Genomic DNA, 23,147 nt, shown 5'->3' on the forward strand with positions numbered 1-23,147 from the left:
CAACTGCTGAGCCACCCAGGCATCCCACTTTTATGATTTCTTTTTTTATACCGAAAATTGAATGAACTGTTCAATTAATTTACCATATCTACCAATCTTACTTTTCTCAGAATGATTATTGGTTGCATAATAAAGTCAAGTCATGGGAATGGAAAGTATATCATATGGAATATAATGAATAATATTGTGATAACATTTTATGGTGACAGATGGTGACTACACTAAGTGTGGTGAGCACAGAGTAAATGTATAGGATTTAGAATCACTATGTTGTACACTTGAAACTAATATAACATTATGTATCAACTGTACTTAAATAAAGTAAATTTAAAAAATTAAAAACCCACTCTAAAAGATATCAGATATGAGGACAGCATAAAAGAGGGGAGAGAATCCAAAATGGTTGAGAGAAGGGAGCGTTATTAAATAAAATCTTGACAACTGCTTCGAAGGGCGTGGATGACTTTGGTGTGTACATTCAGGGTGTTGGCCAAAGTAATCTCTGCCCTAGAGACACACTCTGTTAATGTCTTAGATTGTCATCCTGTACTCCTAGGGGCATGAAGAACAGCTCCTTTAAAGGCAACAATACTACTGTCCGTTGACCTAGGTTATAACCTCTTCCTCTGCCATTTCTTGGATGGCCAACCAGCTGTCTCTAATAGTCCCCATGTGGCTGTATGCTGTCCTGTGCCTTTATCAAGTGGGAAGATCTTCAATTAATGCTTATAGGGAAAATACAAAACTTTGTCAAATTGGATGAATGTTTATTTAAATATTTTTCAGGTAAATTAATTTTGGAATATTGTAAATTTTCAAGGCTGACCTCAACATTACAAAAATAAAAATTATGATGTGTTTAATAGGGTGCATTTTAGTTAGGTGTTGAGTATTGCATTTGGCTTCATGAAACTTGGAATTTTTATGGTCGTTGTTGCAGAAGGAAATTTCAAGGGAATCATTTTATGGCTTTTTATTTTATTCCTTACTCATAGCTTGGCTTCTGAGTCTTTAACGTCCCCTTACCTTTAACTCTGTGAATTAAGTTCAAATATTTTCAAAACCCTCTTTGTGTTCTAATTGTTTTTGGCTTCAATAGGTTAGGGCAGAGCCAAGGAGAATACAAAAGTGAGTCTTAAATAAAAATCAGAAAATATTGGATTCGCCAAATGCTTTCCCCTACATTTACCTGGGAAACACTCTTGTATTTTACCAGACTATGAAACAAAATCCTATTGTCCTTTAATACATCTCTTTTTCATCACCTGATGAAATGTTCCACATGGTTCAGGTGCGTGGGAAGAGAAGGAGCAGCCCACATGTGAAAGCAGTTACCTAGTCTGGTTTCTGCACCTTCAGAGAGCTGCAGCAGCACGTTCAAGTTCATCAGCAGGGAAGTTGTGGATGCTCGTTTGCTCCATGAAACTGAGAGAATCATCCTGGACATACTGAACTGGAGGTTGGGCAGAAGAGAGAAGGACAGCAACTACCCCAAAGTTCTAGTTTTAATTTTTGTGAATTTGGATCTTATAGGAATAGAGTACAGACTGTTGTATTTGGAAAGGACTTAGTGTTTCCAATCTAAGCATCTACTCAGTTCATAAATATTCTCACCGAAAACCCTACACAGATCTTCACTAAAGAATGAAGAAATGACCACCTTCTGAAATGACCACTTGCATCTCTGAAGAGATTTCAAGTCCCTGCTTGTTTCGAAACAAAAGATCTCTGGAATGCCTCTGTCCTTCTTATGCTGCCCTCCCCAGCAGCACTGCGTAGCTTTAAGTTTTCCAAACAGAGCAACTTCTAGTATGTGAGGCTTGTTTCTATGTCCCCGGTGTTCCCGGTCTTTTCCCCACTTCCCCACCCTCCTTCCAGCTCAGGTCTTGCAGTCCTCTCACTGTTGGATTCACCCTTGAGTACATCTGTTGGCCTGTCAGCACCCACGTCAAATTGCTTAGGTCTGAGGGCAGCACCCTTGTGGTGGAAAGACCTGGGGTAGATGGGAACTATTCTTTATTATTATGTTTCTTTCTGTTCATAGTTCCATTAATGAAGTCAGAATTGCATTTGCTTTGAGACAGTAATTACACTCTTGATTTATATTGAACTTGAAGAGAAGTAGCTTTTTTAAGTAGTTTTATATCCTACTCCCTCATATCTAATATTTCTGGATTTGCTTTTTTTTAATCATAGATTTAAGACTTTATTTACTTTACCATTATGTTAAAATAGTATCTGTGAGTAAAATAATGCTTAAGAAAATCAAATCAAAACCATACTAAAAATATTATGGTGTTGCAGGCTTGGGAGTAGACTTCTTTATCCTTTGTTTTTTTTTTTTTTTTTTTTAATTGTTTTTTTTCTTTTTTTTTTAAATTTATTTATTCATGATAGTCACACGGAGAGAGAGAGAGAGGCAGAGACACAGGCAGAGGGAGAAGCAGGCTCCATGCACCGGGAGCCTGACGTGGGATTTGATCCCGGGTCTCCAGGATCGCGCCCTGGGCCAAAGGCAGGCGCCAAACCGCTGCGCCACCCAGGGATCCCTCTTTATCCTTTGTAATGCTATTTCTGGGTTTCTGTTAACAGTGATATAATATTTGTGCCCTTGCATTAAAAGTAAATCATGTTGGTCTTAAGAGCTCATTCCAAACTGTTGAGAATGGATTCTCCCTTCTAACCCATAGACTGTTCTTTCTAAATCTCGTCATTTGGAACATCGTTATTGTCATCCAGGTAATGATCAGAAAGGACCACATGGATAAAAGGATCCATGGGCTACAAAGGTGCACTTGCTCACAAACCAACATCATCTATAACCTGGACCTATTCATCAGTAGTCTTTCTTTGGAGTTACTTCAAAGTCTGTCAAAAGAAATTAACAGTATTTTATAAGCATGACTTCAAGGACTGATACTGCTCAGGAACAGATTTTTGCATATCCATAAAATGATCACTCTAAAAACCATTGTTTCTAAAGCACGTGAAGTGAAAACTGCTGACAAAACTATTTGAGCCCAACTCACCTGAGCAGAAAAAATTCCCAGACCTTAGCAAGGCTGTGAATTCCTCCCCATTAAGCCTTGTTTAAATCTGTTTCTAGGGTGGCATAGTGGTTTGGCGCCTCCTTTCGGCCCAGGACGTGATCCTGGAGTCCCGGGATCCAGTCCCACCTCGGGCTCCCTGCGTGGAGCCTGTTTCTCTCTGCCTGTGTCTCTGCCTCTCTCTCTCATCTGTTTCCTGAGGTCTAGGAGTTATTTCTTCTCTGGATTCCAAAGAAATTTCTGGAAAGTTCTTTCGCTTCAGGGTGTGAATAGGTTCTTAAGGAAATTTCTGGAAAGTTCTGTGACTTGGGGATGTGAATCTTGTACATGCATATTTGTTTTTTGTTTTTTTTAATCTGGAAATTTTGATATGCTAAGGAAGTCAAGTGGGATTTACAGACCCTGGATGGTGAGCACTTTTTTCTTTGCGTTTAAGTTTTTTTTTTTTTTTAATTTTTTTTTTTAAATTTATTTATGATAGTCACAGAGAGAGAGAGAGAGAGAGAGAGGCAGAGACACAGGCAGAGGGAGAAGCAGGCTCCATGCACCGGGAGCCCGACGTGGGATTCAATCCCGGGTCTCCAGGATCACGCTCTGAGTCAAAGGCAGGTGCCAAACCGCTGCGCCACCCAGGGATCCCGCGTTTAAGTTTTAAGCCCAATTTCTTATTCTCCTCACAGTATGAGAGTACATGCACTCTCTCTCACATACTTGAAAACCTTCTTCCTCCTCTTTCTTCTCTGTGTGTTTTGTCTTAGCTTCTTGCCTGCCTTCAATTTCAGTGTCCCGTTCATAATTTATGTTCTTTGACATGTCCTGGGATTAGTGTAAATGAGAATCCCTGGAATATTGAGCCTGGAGGTGGTTGGAATAATTGCAAGATACCAAATGGTCGAGACCCTATAAAAGGGACTATATGTGCAGAACAGCAGCTTCTCTGAAAACGAGTGTGAACCAGCAGGGGAAGTTATGTGTTTGCCGTGAGTGAGTCAGCAGCTCCATGTGGACTTGACTCTCTAGTAAGCCCAGCCCCAGGTCTGAGCCCCATGCATTGTCTGTTCATCTCCGTGGGACCCCCTTGGCAGCTTGCCCCACAGGGCCTCCTTCCCCACTGCTCTTGGCCCACTATTCACGTGTCCCTTCATCCTCTGAACTGATTTCAGCCCTCATGACCTTATTAGAACTCTTGTGGGGGTTACTAGAACTTCTCCATCACGACATTTACACCTGTCCTTCAAAGGCACAGACATACGTATGTAGCTGAATGTAGACATGGTATATAGATAAGCAGCGCTGAACGGTTTGTTGAGAAAGGACAGCTGCAACGTTACCTCCTTCATGTTGTTCGTTAGCGTTACGTACCGACATCCACCGTGATTGATATATTATCACCACAGGTGCCAAGTTTAATGGGAAAATTGGCATAATGTGGTGGTAAGTGTACTAATTACATAGGAATGAAATGGTCTGTAAGTTGTCCTTCACTACCCAAATTCTCATCACCTGAATTCTTCCTACACAAATTCATGAATAGAATAGGTAATGAGTCAAACAGGTAATGTTTGAGATAGAAACATTTAGAGAAATCTTTCAAATATATTTTCTCTCAGTTAAATACACGTGGAATCTCTGAACCCAGGAATGGAGCAGTTTTGGGAAAGGGGGTGTCTCCCTTCTGCCATCCTATAGAAATGCACCTTGGACGTTAGCCATCATTTCAGAGTGTAACTTTTAAACCCTGCCAGAACTTATCAAAAGCATCAGCACACAGGCAATTTACTATATAACACTGAGGTGAACTAAAGGATTTGGTGTGAAATGATAAACGTGGGTTTTTCACACAGGTACAAGTGCAGTACACACACCAGAAGAATTTGGTCCAACAAATAGGGCTTCAGCACCCAAGGCCCCAAGTGTCTGTAATATAAACCAGCCCCTATTGAATAAGCCTGCAAAGTCACACTCAATAAAAGGTGTTTCTGAGATTTAAGAATCTCAGAAAGTGTTACTATTCACTTTTATGAATACTAGGGAGAGAGATTGTGCCAGAAAACATTTCAGGTAGAGAATTTAGCGTATGATTGATGTTAGTTTTGGCAGGAGCTTTTGTCGGTCATCACAGGTGTCCCCGTGTCCTGTTGGGATGTTCCTCTTTCTTTGTTACATTCTAAACTAAAGGAAACCAAAGTTTCCTTTTGAAATTTGGCTTTCGTTTTGGGTAAGGAAAAATTGTGTTAATTCGATTCAAACAAGGGCAGTCAAGAGGCCATCAGCTTTAAAAGTGTCCCTTAGATGCCAGTGACGCTTTGGGGGAAATTCTGATTCACATTCCTGACTGTACAGATTTCTGTTTCTGACTGTTGTGTATGGTGTGCATTTACACACCCCGGTGCTTTGGTTTCACTGGCAGCAGCAAATACACATGTGTTGAGATTTTACTCAGTTTAGAATACAACAGGTAGGAAATAATTAGAGTTGATGAAATTATGGGAGTTTTGGTTCCTAAAGTAAAAAGTTCATGTAACAACTGTTGTGCCAGAGGCTATGCAAGCGAAAATAAAATGATATTGTCTATGGCCTGAGAGCCAAATTGTTCAGGGTCTGCAGCTTAGGTCTGCTGCTGGTTAAATGTGTGGGTAACACTGGAAACCTAGTACTGGCTCCAAAAGCATGAGATAGATTCTGTTCTTCAGGACAGCAGGCTGACAGAGCATGTCACCGTACATGAATATGTGAGTAATTGTACAGTGTGAGGTAGAGCTCGCTTGTGCACCCCTCTCCTCTTTCTCAAAAACATTCTTTTCCAGGGCACTGAGGTCAGTGACTGGATTCTCATCCACATAAAATTGCGTTAAGTCTTTAAAATGATGTCTCGAAAAATATCCCCTCAATGTATACATGGAGACATGTAAATACACACAAATACCATGTTTTTCTTTTTCTTGCAATTAAATGAGGCTCCTAAGAAAGTATATTTGTAGTTAGGTCATTGGAAGACTCTTTATACTGCAATTTAAAAAAAGCAAACAGAAAGCAAGTGTCTTGGGCCATCCTGGTTTATTCATAGGAGAATGAGGATTCTTATATGCGTGAATTTTATTGAAAACAGAAGCCTTTTAAGACATGTGGTATTTTTTTTTTAAGATTTTATTTATTTATTCATTAGAGACAGAGAGAGAGAGAGAGAGAGAGATAAAGACACAGGCAGAGAGAGAAGCAGGCTCCATTCAGGGAGCCCGACGTGGAACTCGATCCCAAGTCTCGAGGATCATTCCCTGGGCTGAAGACAGGCACTAAACCGCTGAGCCACCCAGGGACCCCCGACATGTGGGTTTTTAATGCATATTCATCCATTTCTGTATGGAAAAAGAAAACCCATAAAATACATTGTCCATCACTTTGCCCTTCAATAGAACCTGGAGACTTTAATTTATGTGGCCAACGATCCAACACCACCACCACGAACCTTTACTTGTGTTTAAACCTATAATACAGAGGTCGTCCTTGAGGCAGACCAGGCTGCACTGAATTGTTTGCCTTTACATTCAATAGGCCCCAGATGCCTTGTTTGTTGAGTTATTGGTCTTCTTTTTACATTTTTCCGGTTTCCGGCTTCACTTTCCTTCTAGCAACTGCTGTGTTTTTGCAGCTGATGGAAGCTGCAAGGCCATGTGATATACCAGGGTCTTTTCTTTCACTGTTTATCTGCAATTCATAACTGAGAGTCCTGTAATTTACTGGGCAACCTTACCACACCCCTTCTCAGGAAATCTTACAGAGGGGAACCCTGCTTCCTTGATAAATCACAAGGGAGATAGCAGGCAGCATGTAGGACCTTAGATAATCCCACAGAAGATTCCTATGCCCAGCACAGAAAAACTGTAAAGTCCTGTACTCTTCAGGCTAGGAGCATCAAGAGGAAGGATACCTCTGAGCCTCAAGCGGGGATAGGGGTGGGAGATCATAAGAACAGGGCTAGATTTTTCCAAGAAACATCCTGGGAAGACCCATGTCCAATCCCAAGGTTCGTGGGTCATATTGCATCATGTGACAGAAATAGTAGTAGCTAGAAAAAATAAAAGTCATCTTAAGTCACATAAAGTTTGGAGGAGGCCATATGAGATGGTATGTGGCCTCACAAAGTCATCAGAGATCCAGGTTTCTTCCAGCTCTGAACCCCACTGTACCTTATACTTATGGTAAGGTGGCTGCTGAAGCCCTAATCTTCGCATCAACTGGGATGTCATCACCCCGCACCCCAGAAGGCTACTATCCGGAAGTAAAACTTTGCTTTTCCTTGTTGACCAGAGCTTAACCACAAAGCCACATCCATTTGCAAGGGAAGCTAGGAAATGCAGTGTCTTTGATAGGAAACTTTAGGGCATAGAGAGATTCTGTTACTAAAATTTGGGGGAAACAAATTAAATACTTGTCAGATTAAGGATATGTCTTTGAATTTGAGGCCTTGAAAAGACCTTGTAATACTTATTCCTAGAAGTCTTGGCTCCTCCTGTGATTTCCCAGGTTAAATGTAATTTTATAAAAGCACACTTTGAAAGAAATAATGGGATTTCTAATATTTTATTTTATTTTTTATTTTATTTAAGATTTTTTTGTTTTTTTAATTCATGGAGACACAGACAGGCAGAGACATAGGCAGAGGGAAAAGCAGGGAATCCCATACAGGACTCGATCCCAGGACTGGGGGATCAGGACCTAAGCCAAAGGCAGACACTCAACCACTGAGCCACCCGGGTACCCCAGATTTCTAATATTTTGAAATTGCTATTTCATGCAGGAAAAAATGAATTAGAGGCACATATGCAGCCAGTTTTTGGAACAGAGTTTCAAAAAATGGAAATTTATGTTTATGGCAAAATAGTAGATTGGGGAAAAGGAAACTGTCTTAGAGAATTATTTGGAAATGTAAGAGCAGATTAAGGAACCATTGGCACTATGGGAAATCAGCTAAAGGTTTTCAAGATTTACCTGAAAATTTGGAAATGATGCTTATTGATTGATTATTGAAAAGAATCTAGAGAAAACATCCCACAGTATATTCTGAATTTGTGTGTTCCATAAATGAATGATCTCTAAGATAGTGAATGAGGAGGCTAGGACAACAATCACACTCCTTTCTCTCTCATGTCCTTCACCCTCTTCTTTCCTGCTCCAAGCTATGTTACATTCTTGAAAGGAAAGGCTTCTGAGTGGCTGAGACCCTTGTCAAGTCTAGTGTTTCATCTTCTGAAGTTAGGAGTTTTATTTTATTTTGCTTTCTGTAGGAACTCAGCAATCCAGTTGCTAGGCTCAATGTCTTGTATCAAACTCCCACACTTTCCTGTCTTCCATGAACATGGAGGTGTGACTCTCAGTAACATTGACAAAAGATGTCCACCCAGAAGCTGTGTCTGTTATCAGGAGATATTTGGAGAAGAATAGTAGAATCATCAGAAACTAAATTTGAGTTCACTAACAGGGTGGACTAGTGTAGCAAATAGAGTCTGAGAGCATAGAATTTTAATTTTTATTTCAGTGTGTAGATCCCACATTTATTTCTAACTTTTATACATACACTCAATTCCAAAAAATGACCGAGACTTTATACATGGTGTGTGCATAAGGAAGGAACTTTGTGATTTCATATTTGAATATCTGCTATGAAAATGGCTTCTGGACATGAGTCTCCTAAGCACTTAGTGAAAGGTGAAAATCTGAGTCTCAGACACATTTAGACATGAGCAGAGACCAAGTAGGATGCATTGTGAAAACAGGAAAGGGCCTTTGTTCATCAGAGTTTGAATGCTTTACATTTTAAAACGTGAAAGATTTATTCAATCTAAGGGGAAGCCAGAATACTGAAAGCGTTTACATTTTAAGAACAAAGCAAACTATGGCTCATGTGTTCCCAACTGGGAACTCTTCATGAGAGGAGACTAGGAATTTCTCTGCTTCTATTTGGAACTTATCTTTGTAATGCATAGCACACCTGTGCACCATAAGATTTGTTAAAGTCCATTGCAGCATTGGGGAATTGTGTGCCTATTAAATTATTTGGAAGGATAATGAGTCATAGCTAATTAATTACTACCCAGTTAATTAATCTAGGATTAATTCGGAACTCTACATTTTTATTGTTTTTATTTTACATTTATAGTTGAGAATAATAACTTGGGTTTTAGGTTTTCCCTTGTCTTTTGCCAAGAGAACCTGATGATTTCAACACATATCTTTCTTCATTTTTGACGTTATCCTGGAGAGATTTTTTTTTGTACTCAGTCATTTATTTTTAATTTCAAAGTATTATTATAAGAGTGTTAAATATACAGAAAATAAAAGGTGGATTAGTGTGAACGCCCATATAAACACCACCTATGTTTAACACTCGTTAATATTTTGTCATATTTTCCCCCTTTCTTCCCTCCTTTCCTTCCTTCCTTCTCCCACGAGTTCACAGTAAGCTGAAGACATTATTCCACTTTATTTGTCAATGTTTAAGCATGGATTTCCTAAGAAATGCATGAAAAAAAAATATATATAAATCATGTTCACAGCTAATAAAATTACTAATTGCAATATCTAATCTAATTTTGATATTCATGTTTCCCCAGTTGACCCACCAATTGCAAATTTGGTATTTGGTGGTTCCATACCCTGGACAATTTTAATCAAGTATAACATTATTTGAAGAAGATAAATATTTAGGATGTAATTGAAATATTTAAATTGTATAGGGTCTGTGGCTTATCATAATTCAGTGTCGTTTCAACCTAAGTTGATGGTATTCACAGTCAGAGACCAGAATGGTGTGTGTGTGTGTGTGTGTGTGTGTGTTTGTGAGTTTGTGTCGACTTGAGAGTCTAGTCTGTGAATGCGATGCTTTAAATGGGTGACCTCATTCATCTATTTGCTTTCTCCTGTCAAGCCCAAGAAGTTGGCTGGATGATTGAGAAGCCATTGACTGAGGCTTGATATGGGCTGCTGCCCCCGTTGAGCCTGTCACCACTGCTCAGCAGGTAGCACCCTGGCAGTGACTCCTGGTGACAGGTGTGTGGTGGAGCCAGGCTTCAGCATAAGGTTCTGTGTGAACAGTGCTCCTTTCTTGATGGCCCTTATCACAGAGGATCAGTAAACAGGGCAGATTCCACAGGCTGAGCTCCACAGATTAAAGGTTCCATTCAAAGATGACTGATGACACTCACCGTCAAAGAGCTCTCCTTGGAAAGATGACAAAAGGATTACATTTCAGGGCTCGAATCCCCATAGGGATGTCTTTCATCCGTTTCAACACTCCCACTATTACACTCAGCAGTTCTTGACTGGTGAGAGGAAGCCATTGAACGTAAGAGCACAGAGCCCCAGGCCTCTTTCTTTTCTCTCTTACCTCGTCAGTAAGACCTTTCTAAAAATCTGTCGCTACCTCATTCTCCTTAGGAAGCTGCATTGAGGAGAGGAAAGTGGTTATGTCAATGCCCAGCGAAGGAACAGCAAACTTATCCACAAGCAGCTCTGTTGGACCTGCACATAATATGGTACCTGCTCCGATTTGATATCCAGGGAGCATGGTTCCCTGGATATCCCTAAGATGGAGCAGGAGAGGGCACGAAACCATGGCCACAGGAGAACATAATGCAAGGTGGGCTGAAATGAATAAGATTAACTACACTGACAAAAATATCTGGAGTATTTAACCCTTGGTGTTTGATAATGACATATAATGGTGAATTTGGCAGTTAGCCCCTTTAATGTGGCCAAAGTTTGTCATTTCTATAGTCAGTCTATAAGAGACATGCTTAATTTGATAGCTCTCAATGTTCATGGAAATCATTCATCAGTTTCTGAACTCCTAGATGTTGGAGAACTCACACAACTTGAAAAATAAGCTCTGGAGTTGATGGACGAAATTGAAATTGAGTCTAAAGAAAATACTTAGTTGAGTCTAGGAAGATTATATTTATTTAACTACTTTTTACTTTTGATTTTGATAAGTTCTTATGGCGGGGAATACAATATATAAAAAGTATAATTTTATAAATCTGTAACAATGCACAACTGTTTTCCAATGCCAAAATATATAGTCTACCAACTATACAGCAAGGCAAAGCTGTAGCCATGTGAAGGAGTAGGGCTTTATTTATTTATTTTTCTCACATAACAAGAACTTGGGTTGTAGGTGGCCCGGGACTGCTGTGCAGATGAATGACTTGGGGACTTAGATCCTGGAGATTTTCCTGCTCTGACTTAGAAATTCTTGCACGATGGCTTCTGGAGCTCCAAGCCTAGGGCTAAGGTGTCAGTAGGAAAAAACAAGAGACTCGAGCAAAAGCACACACCTGGAAGTCTGCCTTCTTTCTCCCTGGCTATCTCTGGTTGTGAGGGAATCTGGAATGGGGAGCATTTTCAGCAGACATGCTGTCATCCTCAGCATTATGGTTCTGATAAGGAAGAGGGAGAGAGTGGGTATTGGGTAGAGAAATACCAGGGTGCAGAGTGCCCTAAGGATGCAGGGGAGCCTTTATAACCCAAGCGGGACTGCCCTATGATCATAGAACTTCACATGGGGCTATGAAATATTTACATAAATTCTGGGGGAAGAGTGGCTTTTATGGGCAGGTATTATGGGGATAAACATGTTAGAATGTCACTCTATAGCAAAGATCAACTTTATAGCAAAGGGTAACATTTATGCCAAATGAAGCAACTTCCCTGTAATAAAAATGAAGGATATGTGTTGTAATAGCAAGAGAGCTCTAACTGGACTGGAAGGTACATCAAGGAGATTCGGGAAAATTATTAAAAGACTTGAAAGGGGGCAGCCTGGGTGGCTCAGGGGTTTAGTCCCACCTTCAGCCCAGGGTGTGATCCTGGGGTCCCGGGATCGAGTCCCACGTCGGGCTCCCTGCATGGAGCCTGCATCTCCCTCTGCCTGTGTCTCTGCTTCTCTCTCTCTCTCTCCTCTCTGTGTTTCTCATGAATAAATAAATAAATAGTAAAAAAAAAAAAAAGACTTGAAAGGCTGGCAGGGGTATAGGTCTGATGTAGGAAGAAAGCAAGCCTGTACTATTTAAAGCTTTTGTGGGTGGGTGCTGTGGAGCAACAGCATGTGGGCCAAGGAGAAAAGGTTGTCTGTTTAGATAAATATAGGAAGAATTAAATTGAAAGGATCTTCCAAAGAATCCTGCATATTGCCTTGGATCAATAGATATGAATCAAACTTGTACTAACAAGAAGAAAGAGAACTGTCAAACAGAGCCACATATTCGATTTTCTTGCAGCTTAGGAGAATTGTGGTATAACCAGAAAGCTGGAAAAAAGAAAAAAAACGACATTAATTTTTCAGTCTGAATAAAGATCATCAGTGCTGCTCCAGTTGATAAAGAAATAATCAAACAGGCTGGAGGCACCCAGAGTGTAAGAGTGGGTGCCTGGTGAGGGATGGTTCTGCAGGTACATAGGTGAGATTTAATGTCGTGGAGGTTGGAAGGGAAGGAGAGAGGGGTTGACTCTGGAAAGGGATGAATACAGAGAACCAGAGAGAATACCAGAACAGAGCCAGGGATGCTTTCAACATGACGGAATAGGTTGCTTACAGTAAAAGACAATGTGGGGGTAAGATGACCTGTGCCAGGAGAGAGAGCTGGGGTGTGGGAGTGGATGCCCGGAGAGCCCAGTGTGGACCAAGACAGTCAGTATAATGGGCAGTGACAGGCCACGCGATTTCAGCAGAGGCACCTTGTACCTGTAGAAAATCGGTGTTAGTAGATGAGAGAGAGAACTCCTGTCCCAGGCATTTGGAGAGGGAAGATATGCAAAGAGGCAATAGGCACAGAACAAAAACACAGAAAACTTGCACCCCAGCTTGAAGAACACTGACAGGTCAATCCTTTGTCTGTGGCTTTTCCCTTAATGTGGGGGTGACCTGAGCTTCTGGGAAGACAGACAAAAAGGTCTGTACACACAACCTAAGTAGACATGTAGAGAGAGTTACTCCATGTTTTCTTCATACATACCTACTTCTGTGGAGTTAGTGCAGGAATGAGTGGGATTTGAGCCTGTTCTGGAGCATAATCCTGCCCAATGGGTTGTATTTCTGTGAAGTGCTCCTCCACACAGAACAAAGCAAGTACTTCATCACTTTTAGAAACTTTGTGAAGAGGGAAGATGGACCCAAAGATCAGCTAAGCTTGTGCTTTCAAATACTCTTAGCTCTTGAGCATGTGTCTCATGCTTCAGCAACACTGGTTAAGTGGAAAAGAATGACTGAATCACTTACTTGTCTTAGTAAATTGAGGTCACTTCTCATCTTGGGCTTATTTTTGCTACCAAGGCAACCTTCATGCTGACTTTGCAAATGGCCTATGTATTTTACAGATCTGTAACACATAAACTTCACTGCCAACTTGCTTCAAGCCTAGGTGGGAATATAAGACGAACACAAGTCTAGACTAAAAACTTTTCTTCAAGACATGAGCTTAACCAAAATGTAAACAAATATGAGCTAAAGAGGCTCCAATATTTAGCAGAAAAAGTATCAGGCACACAAAGACACGTGCCTTACTTTTCGCTTTACCATTAAAAAATATAAACTTAGGATTTCCTTTATCTGGGCTTTATAGCCTTCTCATCCATAAAAAAAAATAAGCTTGAGGGATGCCTGGGTGTCTCAATGGGTTAAGTGCCTGCCTTCGACTCAGGTCATGATCCTGGGATCCTGCAATCGAGCACTGTGTTGGGTTGCAGCTCAGTGTGGAATCTGTTTCTCCCTCTGCCTCTTTCCCTCCCCCCACCAATTCATGCACGCACACGCTCTCTCTCATAATTAATTAATTAATTAATTAATTAATTAAAAAATAAGCTTGGGACAAGGATCCACCAAATCACTTCTGGTGCTAAAATTATATGATGCCATGCATTTGATGAATGCTGTCTTCACTAACTTCCAGGACAGACGAGAATGAATGGTATTGATAAGAATGATCCAAATGTAGCATGGATCTCTGTTGAGTGAGGTAATACATGTAGAAGCTTAGAAACTATTTCAGTTACCTCTTACCACCAATGTACAACTGACTGGGCACAGAACCTTCCAGAATCTAAATCATTGCCCCTCTTCCAGCAGGCTTCACAAGCTCTTATCATTGGCTCCATTGGGCTATTAAACACTTTTGATTTGGAAACAAACATAAGGATTCAAGTTAGATATATATCTAAATGTTTAATTCATCCACAATTCATATTTATCAATGACCACTTCTGTCCCAAAAGAGTGTATTATTTGATCGTATAAACTTATAAAAGGAACTTGTCCACCAGCAAGGCATGTTTCTGTAAATCCAGAAAAAAAGTAGAACGACATGGTGAATTCATTGACAGGCATGGAGAGAAAAATATCCTCTTTCTGGGTCATGAGAGGTTGACTTCACTTTTGCTCCTTCAAAGAGAAATGAAGCCTGGCAGGCACCTTTATGTCGTTGCCCGTGGCCATGTGCATCCCAGCAGCAGCTGTCCGCTGGATCCTCCTGGTGTGGGATTTCTCCTTTGTGATCTCAGAAGTTCTACTTAGGACTATGAAATAGGTATTAGGTGAGCACAGTAAGATGGACATAGTTTTCTAATGAGCATATGCATGCATGTCTGCACACAGCTTGTGCACAGCAAAAACATGGTGTGATTATCTTGAATTTATATTTTTAGGACAGGCTTAAATAAAGCCCTCATGTGCAAATGTGAATGAAAGGAATATGAAGCGTGTGGTTGGCATTTCTGGACAACGAGGAACTTGCCCCACTTTATTCCTGATGAATTTAAATTAGGTGATTCCCAGATTGGGAGGGGCCTCGTGGCGTTGTCCAAACATTCATCTGTTCTCGCCCAGCCTTGTCTGGCTCTGCTTCTGCAACTTGCCCTTACACTTCAGAGCCCGCCCCACAGTCGGTGGTGGAGGTGGCTTTTTCTGATGTTTTCTCAGGCAATCGCCTTTCTGTGCCAAGATAGGAATGTTCTTTGGCTACTTGCCCAGATTTTTCAGGGAGTTAGCAGTACTTCTGTATATGCATGAGGTGGTCAAGAGGTACAGTCAGAATAAGAATAAATACAATACACTCTCTACAGAGTTGGTACAGTCTATGTGCATTGTGCTAATCGATCAACTTTAGCTGCAACTTTGTCCTTTCTATGAGCCTGGCACTTGGGGAGATAGGTGTACGATGACCATTTGCATTGAGCTCTGTGTCTCATGTCAGTTCCAACTAGCAGAGAAAACAACTGCTTGGCCACAGGGCAACTCTCTAAGACATTGTTGCCCTATGATTATTGCTGTTCTTTTCCTCACAGTGCCATGGAAATGGATATTCTTCATGAAGATGCAGAGGTGATCCTTCATGGTCAGATGTCTGGGTCACATAAAACGCATGTTTCCCATCGAGTTACCCATGCAGCGTTACTGGAGAAGTTAGAAAGGACACTAATCACCTGACGCTTGAAGGTATTGTTTCAGAAACGAATCTATTGTTTTTTTCCTTCTCATGGTAAAAAACTTATGTTCCAAAGCTTGCAGACGTATATATTTTCTGATGAGACCTCTGCCTTCATTCTTTAGTATGCTTGATGTTAAAGGCCTTAGTAATATCCACATACTGCCAACTAAAGTTGGTTATTCTAAATAAATCTAAAGTGTGATCCTACAACCTATTACAATTTTGGAGGAAGGTTCTTTCTGTGGTACTCCATGCAAAGATTCTTTCTATTTCTTTCTTTTTTTAAATTTTTAAATTTTTTATTTTTTAGATTTTATTTATTTATTCATGGGAGACACAGAGACGCAGGCAGAGACGCAGGCAGTCTGAAGCAGGCTCCATGCAGGGAGCCCAACGTGGGACTCGATCCCGGATCCCAGGATCAGGCCCTGGGCTGAAGGCGGCGCTAAACCGCTGAGCCACCAGGGCTGCCCCTTTTTTTTTTTTTAAGATTTTATTTATTTATTCAAGAGAGACATGGAGAGAGAGAGGCAGAGACACAGGCAGAGGGAGAAGCAGGCTCCATGCAGGGAGCCCGATGTGGGAATATGGAATGAAGTCTTTGCAAAAAAATTATGTGTATGTACATGTACACACATACACACACATGTATGATACACACATACATATGTATCATGGCTGCATTTTTAGTATAGAAGTAATCTACAGCCCTAAAATTTCTCAACTCAGCAGATACTATAAGGATGTGATCATTGTAAGCCCACTTTTATAGGAAATAGAAGAAAACAGGTATATAAGTCAAGGAGAGTCTAGCCTTAGGGACATGAGTCACCTCCTTTCTAGTTATGTGATCCAATTTTAACCTCTGTGAGCTTTAATCACTTCATCTGAACAACTGAAAAAGAGATTATATGCAGAGACTTGGAGACAGCAAAATTCAGCGAATGCTCATTTACTTTATTCCTGTGTGTGTATGGCACTTCTGACCTTTCTGAAGATGTTGTGTGTTAAGACACACACACCTTTGGCCACTGAGGTCCAGCCATATATTCATGTCAGCTGCAGAGTTACTCATGGGCTCAGTGTTGTGTAATGAGTACCAGCTCTGCTCCCAGCTCCCAGCAGAGGTTACTAAATATTACCCCCAGTTATCAAAGAAGTATAATCCACGTTTCCCAAATTATGAATGCAGCATCAGCCCAGACATTGTCATTGTTGCTTCTGGGTTTTCTTCACGTAAATGTGTTCCTTTGTTCACCTGGGCAGTTGGGAAGCCAAATGGAGTGGAGGCAAGCCCAAGAGTTATGTGAGAGATGGTATCACACTGTTTTCATAGGGAAACGCAGGCCCTAAGCCCACTCCTAGACATGAATGAAATCACTGTGGTTTCAGAAGGCTTTTTCTCACTAAAGAGGAGCTTTGTTTGTTTTGTGTTCATGCTGTATTTCACATTTGTTGAGCAGTGAGCTGTGTTTTTGCTCCTGTACCTGATACCCTGCTGTTTGTAAAGGTGTTCAAGAGAGCAACATAACCTTGTGTATTTGTGTGTCTAGAGGGGCCCAAGGTTTCTGCTAGATTCATCTCTTCAAGGCTGGTTCGAGGAGGTTGGGGAGCTTTTTCAGTCTTTATGCCCCAGCTCTGAGTGAAGGCCTTCCACACAGCGTCTTTGTGACAGGCAAGAGGGAGTATGCCTTTTATTCCTCGTTGGAGCAAAGAGCAAATCTAGAAAGAGGGGTCAGAGACCTGAGGAGGCTTGTCACAAGGCATAGGAAGGTGGAGGTCACCTGCTTCTGTTTAACAAGCTGCTGCGGCATTTCCAGCCAGGCATGTCAGAGCCCCAGCACTAATCAGAGCCCCTCAGCCTCTCGGGGTGGGTATTAAAGGGACAGGACAGTCCCCAGGTAGCTTGTAATTTGAGCCAGTTTGATCCATGGAATCATCCTGCGCTCTTCAGTAGAGTGTGCAAGGCATACTACGGGGGAAAGAGATGGTACCGATCAGAGCTGGCCTTGCTTGGTGCTCAGTGGACACGACTACTTTCATGGCAGTGCAAAACCAAACCAAACAAACACCAAATTGGTCTGGTCTGGCATTTTCTTGGTCGAGAGTGTTGTGTTCCAGAAAGTACCACAGGACTATAAATAGTAACCAATGGCGGTACTTTTCTCCTATTTGCAAACAGCATTCTGAGGAAATGGGAAACCATAGGTTTTTGTTGTTTGTTGTTTTCGGCACCCCTCCCCTGTGACTGGGGTTGGCCGACTAGCGCCTCTGCACCAAAGCTGGGCCACCACCACCTGTTTTGTAAATAAAGTCTTGTTGGCCAGCAGCCATGGCCACTGGGGGATGAGCAGTCTGTGGCTGCATTGCAATACAGCGGCAGATTTGAGTTCTTATCACATCCTTTGGCCCACAATATAGCTGAAAATATTTATTATCTGGTTCTTTGCAGAAAAATTTGCCCACCACCTCAAAGACCCTCATTGTAAGGGTTACCATTTCACTGACTGTTAACATGACTTCGTCCTTGGCCTCAGAACCTCACCTGGCCTCTCTGTACCAAAATATCTTTTACTAGGCACATGTGGCGGTATGGTACTTGGTGCCATAACCATGGCTGCCAAAACCAAAGAGCTGAGTTTTAAATTTTATTTAGTTTTAATTAATTTAAGTTTAAATAGTTACATATGGATAACGGATACTCCATTGGGTGCATGAAAGAGTGCTGTGCTTGCATCACCAGCCACGACTGATTCTCAGGTTTTTATTGTGAAACACATACACACACATTGTGCTGAAGCATAATTATACCATTTTTATTGAATGTATGTCAGATGATTCAGGATTTCAGTCTCCTTTTGAGTTTGTCTTAATGTTTATAAAGGAATGTGTATAATCTAAATCTAGAAATTTTGAGTATAATATAGTTAACCTGCCTGGTTCATTTCTAGGGTCAGTTATGTGTGCTTTATTATTTTTACTTCTTGCTAGGTCAAATTTCTAGAAGGCTGTCATTCTCATCTTTCTTTCTTTCTTTCTTTCTTTCTTTCTTTCTTTCTTTCTTTCTTTCTTCTTTCTTTCTTCTTTCTTTCTTTCTTTCTTTCTTCTTTCTTTCTTTCTTTTTTTCTTTCTTTCTTCTTTCTTTTTAACGATTTTAGTTATTTAAGAGCAAGAGGGGAGAAGGCAGAGGGAGAGAAAGAAGTAGACTCCCCACTGAGCAGGGAGCCTGATGCAGGGCTTGATCCTATGGCCCTGAGATCATGACCTGAGCTGAAGGCAGGTGCTCAACCTACTGAGCCACCCAGGTGCCCCGTCCTTACCTTTTTTGGAAAAGATCCAGCATTTAGCTCTTTTATTTCTTTGTCTTCTGTTTTATTAGTTTATGCTTTATTATTACCATCCTTGTACTTTGTTGACCTATTTCTTAGACTTTATTTCCTTAAATGCTTGGTTTGAGTTCTTGACACAAGAACTTTAAACAATCGTTTTTCCTAGTATATGCATTTTAGGTTCAACTTTTCTGTGTCCTTGTCGTTGATAGTATCAATTTGACTGGTATGGGATTCAGCTTTCTTTTTAATTGTCCTGCTTGGGATTGACTGATCTTTCTTTCTTTCTTTTTTAAAGATTTTATTTATTTATTCATCAGAGACACACACACACAGAGAGAGACAGAGGCAGAGACACAGGCAGAGGGAGAAATAGGCTCCATGCAGGGAGCCCGATGTGGAACTCGATCCTGGGACTCCAGGATCACGCCCTGGGCCAAAGGGAAGCACTCAATCGCTGAGCCACCCAGGCATCCCCTTGACTGATCTTTCTAATTCTGAAAATTTGTGCTTTTCATCAAACCCCAAGAAAAAAAAATCTCCTTGTGTTCCATTGAATTTATGTGGGACATTATCATTCAGTCAGCGAACTCTAAAAAGTCTATTTAATTTCCATACTTCTTTACCTGTCTGCAGTCCATGGTGGCTGCTTTTTGTACATCCGTGTTATGATTCCTAGTATTCTCTTCAGCTCTCTCAATCTGCCTGTAATCCTACCATTGATTTTTGAAATTTCAACTATCTGTTTTACTTTCCTTCCATTTTTAAAGTTCTACCAGATATTTTCTCAAAAATCTGCCTGGCCATTTTTATCTCATTCCTTACACATTTGTTGATTCCTTCTGTTTTTAAAAATATATTTAATATATACTTATTTCATATTCTGCTTTGACAGTCTCAAAGTCTGATATCTTTTGGGTTTAAATCCTCTTGTTTGATTCTAGTGTGTATCCCACATGGTGGGTAGAATTTGTATATTTTATGATTTTTTTATTATAATTCTTTTTTCATTTGGATCTAACTGTAGAATTTTTATGAGGCTTGCCTGGAGGGCACCTCCCCCCAGGAGAATTTATGTTTGCTGCTGATGCCTTGGAACATTTCAGAACTAAAGGTTTCTTTCAACAGAATTTCTTTTTGGTGCTTCTCTGGCCATTCCTGCCTGAGGTCAGCTTGTTTGTTTTTAATATATGAAGTCTCAAGGCAGTATTTTTTAGTGGTTTGTGTATTTGTTTGGAATTTTTCTGGAGGGTACATGTTTATTGTTACTGTTGTTCTTGACCTTTATGTCGACCCAGAGAGCAGCTCGTCAGTCACTTAGGACCAAGCTGCACAAAGGAGGTAGGCATGCTGTGTAGCATGATGGTCACTATCCTGGATGAAATTATTTGCTTCTCCTGCAGTGTGAGAAGACAGATGTGTAAGGACGTTGTGCTAATGTAAAAAAAGCCGAAAGTCCGCCCTCTCAAGCACTGCCTTCCCCATACACACATACGCCTTTATAATCACCTGGCATGTGTGAGTACAGCATATTTTGTTTGCTAAATGCATGTATCAGTAACATAATCAATTCATCTAAACTAGATGAGCTACTGTGTCCTGAATAAATGGTTCCTGGTGAGATTGTTCATAAGTTTCCCAATATTTGGAAAGCACAAAACAGTGAACAAGCAGTTTATTGGAGGGAGGGTATTTCATAAAAGTGGCTTGGAACCTGCAAACTGAGAAATCTGTTTGTAAACTATATCTAGTTGGTGTGAAGGATCAGATGTGGAGACAGAAAAATTTGTGCTCCTTTTAGAGACCTGATTTAGAATATAGACTAGTATCCAGACTACTTTAAAACGTTGATATGGTCAGCCTGGGGCACGTTGAACACCTTCTACCCTGACAGTTTTTCTGTAGTCAAATGGCACTGGGTTTGCAGAATAAAGATGACTTTGCTTGTCTGTACAAAAGCAAGTTTTCATAAATGTTAATGATGGGCAGTCACAATTTTTTTTTATCATTCTCAAGCTTAGAAAGGTATCACATAATTACTTTTTTGTTTGCATACTTCAATCCAGGATATGGACGGATAGATGAAATTTATCAGAACAGCCTATATGTCTGGAGAGATTTTTTTTTCCTATTAAGCGCTAAATTCTAGTTACAAAATTAATATATCTGGTCTTTGGAAATTTGCCAGATTACAAATGCAACAAATTTGTATTTGAGTTGACAAATCCATCTTCTTTTTGTATTTTTGGTGAAAACTAATTTAGGGACCACAGATGAATCTGACAATGTTGTGTGTGTTGTTTCTTTTCCTGCTTGTCCTGAATTAACACTGTCTGGTGACTGATACTCAGAGCATGGCTGGGTAGGAGTTCACGCCTTAGGTACTTGGCTACACTGTGCCCAGGTTTGACACTAAGACTCAGTACTTTTAACAAGTTCTCCAATTGTTTCTTATCATCATGCAAGTCAGGAAAACCCTCATTTAGGGAATTCACTCTCCATTAACCACACACTCAATTTACAAAATGACCTAAGCGCTTGTGGAAATAATTTTTTTTGCATTAAACACCAGAGTCAAGATGCTAACTAAATATATTTGGCCTTTGAAGATTTGCAAATTCTCCTAGAATAAGAATTCATAAATGATCTTCTCATTTGTATATATAATGTTGAAACTTGTGTTTTTAATCATTCTTAATCATTTGTATTTTTTTCATTTGTGTTTTTTAAAAGATTTATTTATTTCAGAGAGAAAGAGTGTGTGTGATTGGGGGGTACAGGGAGAGGGAGAGAGACAGACTCCCTGCTGAGTGCAGAGCCTGACTCAGGGCTCAATCCCATGACCTGAGCCGAAACCAAGAGTCGAATACTCAACCAGCTGAGCTACCTGGGTGTCCCTCAATCCCTTGTTTTAAATTTCTTACCCACATGAGACAAGAAAACGCGCCTTCCTAATTAGAATTTTGTGATCCTCGTTAAGCACGTTTTGCATTGGCTTATAAGTCTCCCTGTGTCCTTGCTGTGTCCAAGACATAGACATGGATAGCTCAGGTCTAGGGCTGTCTGTGTTCCTTGGCTCATTGTCATCAAGTCACTGGCTGGATGAGTGACTAGGGGTAACATGTATAATCTCATAGAGTCTCATTTCCCTCTTCTGTGATGTGAAGGAAATAATTCCTCTGATCATAATGGGGTGATACTAAAGTAGGGTGATGTATGTAAATGCTTCCATGGTGTTTAGTTTTCAAGAAATTATGCTATCTCTGATTGTTATGGGGAACATTGGAAAATTTTCATGTAGATGATCATCACTGTTACCATTAGAAGACGTAGCAGTTACCTGTGAAGATGACAGGATGGGAGTTGTATATAAAATATACATACAAAATAAAATAAAATATGCGTACAACTCAACACATATTAGACACACATGTGTCTATTTTGTGCCAGTACCAGAACTTTTGCAGAAAGTATTGGAGTAAACAGCAGAGCGATGAATTTATGACACTGGGACCCTTTAAACATCTTCCTTCTCACCAGTAGGAACATTTTGTTCTAGGCCACTTTTGATATATGAGTTCTTAACAGTGATCGAGTAATAGTAAATATTGTTAATCTGTTTTACTTTTTGTTTGAAAGATAGATAAAAAGGTAATGACAGAACAACATGGAAAATGAATAGGTGTATTCATAAGGTGGTTATGTCTGGTAAGAGCCTACCTAAAAATGCATGAGAACATACCACAGTCCTGATTTTGGGTAGACCAGATAATATGGCAACAAAATAACTAAACTGATTTTTAAAATGCCAAAGGATGGAACACCTGGGTGGCTCAGCGGTTGAGCATCTACCTTTGGCTCGGTGCGTGATGCTGGGGTCCAAGATTGAGTCCCGTATCAGGCTCCATTCAGGGATCCAGTTTCTCCCTCTGCTTGTGTCTCTGGCTCTCTTTCTCTGTCTCTCATGAATAAATAAATAAAGCCTTTAAAAAAAAATGCCAAAGATAAGAGTAAATAGATAAAATGTCAAAGGTAAATGGCAAAAAGCAATTGGATACACATATGTAAAAAATCAAATACAAATGCGTCACTATTTTTTGGCAAAAATTAGAATATTTAAGTGAGCTCAAAAAGATTTGTACAAGGAAGTTCATTGCTTAGTTTCTCATTTTTTGGTAGGAAAAACTCATACATCTATCAGTAGATGATAGTAAGTGGGGAACAGATCCATAATATGTGATACAATAAATGTAACATTTAAAAGTAATTCACAGGGATCCCTGGGTGGCTCAGCG

The 23,147-nt window shown here is 40.3% G+C and overlaps 1 long non-coding RNA gene across 13 annotated transcripts in view; it reads left to right on the forward strand.

Annotated features, from left to right (window-relative positions):
- The window catches only part of LOC140629081 (uncharacterized), a 528,858-nt gene that overhangs the window by 87,366 nt on the left and 418,345 nt on the right, over positions 1–23,147 (forward strand). For all 13 annotated transcript variants that reach the window (XR_012026945.1, XR_012026948.1, XR_012026947.1 and 10 more), the window contains one exon: positions 15,381–15,531. This is a non-coding gene — a long non-coding RNA (uncharacterized lncRNA). The remainder of the gene's footprint in view (positions 1–15,380; positions 15,532–23,147) is intronic.

Source organism: Canis lupus, chromosome Y (assembly GCF_048164855.1).
Source record: "Canis lupus baileyi chromosome Y, mCanLup2.hap1, whole genome shotgun sequence".
Taxonomy (NCBI): domain Eukaryota; kingdom Metazoa; phylum Chordata; class Mammalia; order Carnivora; family Canidae; genus Canis; species Canis lupus.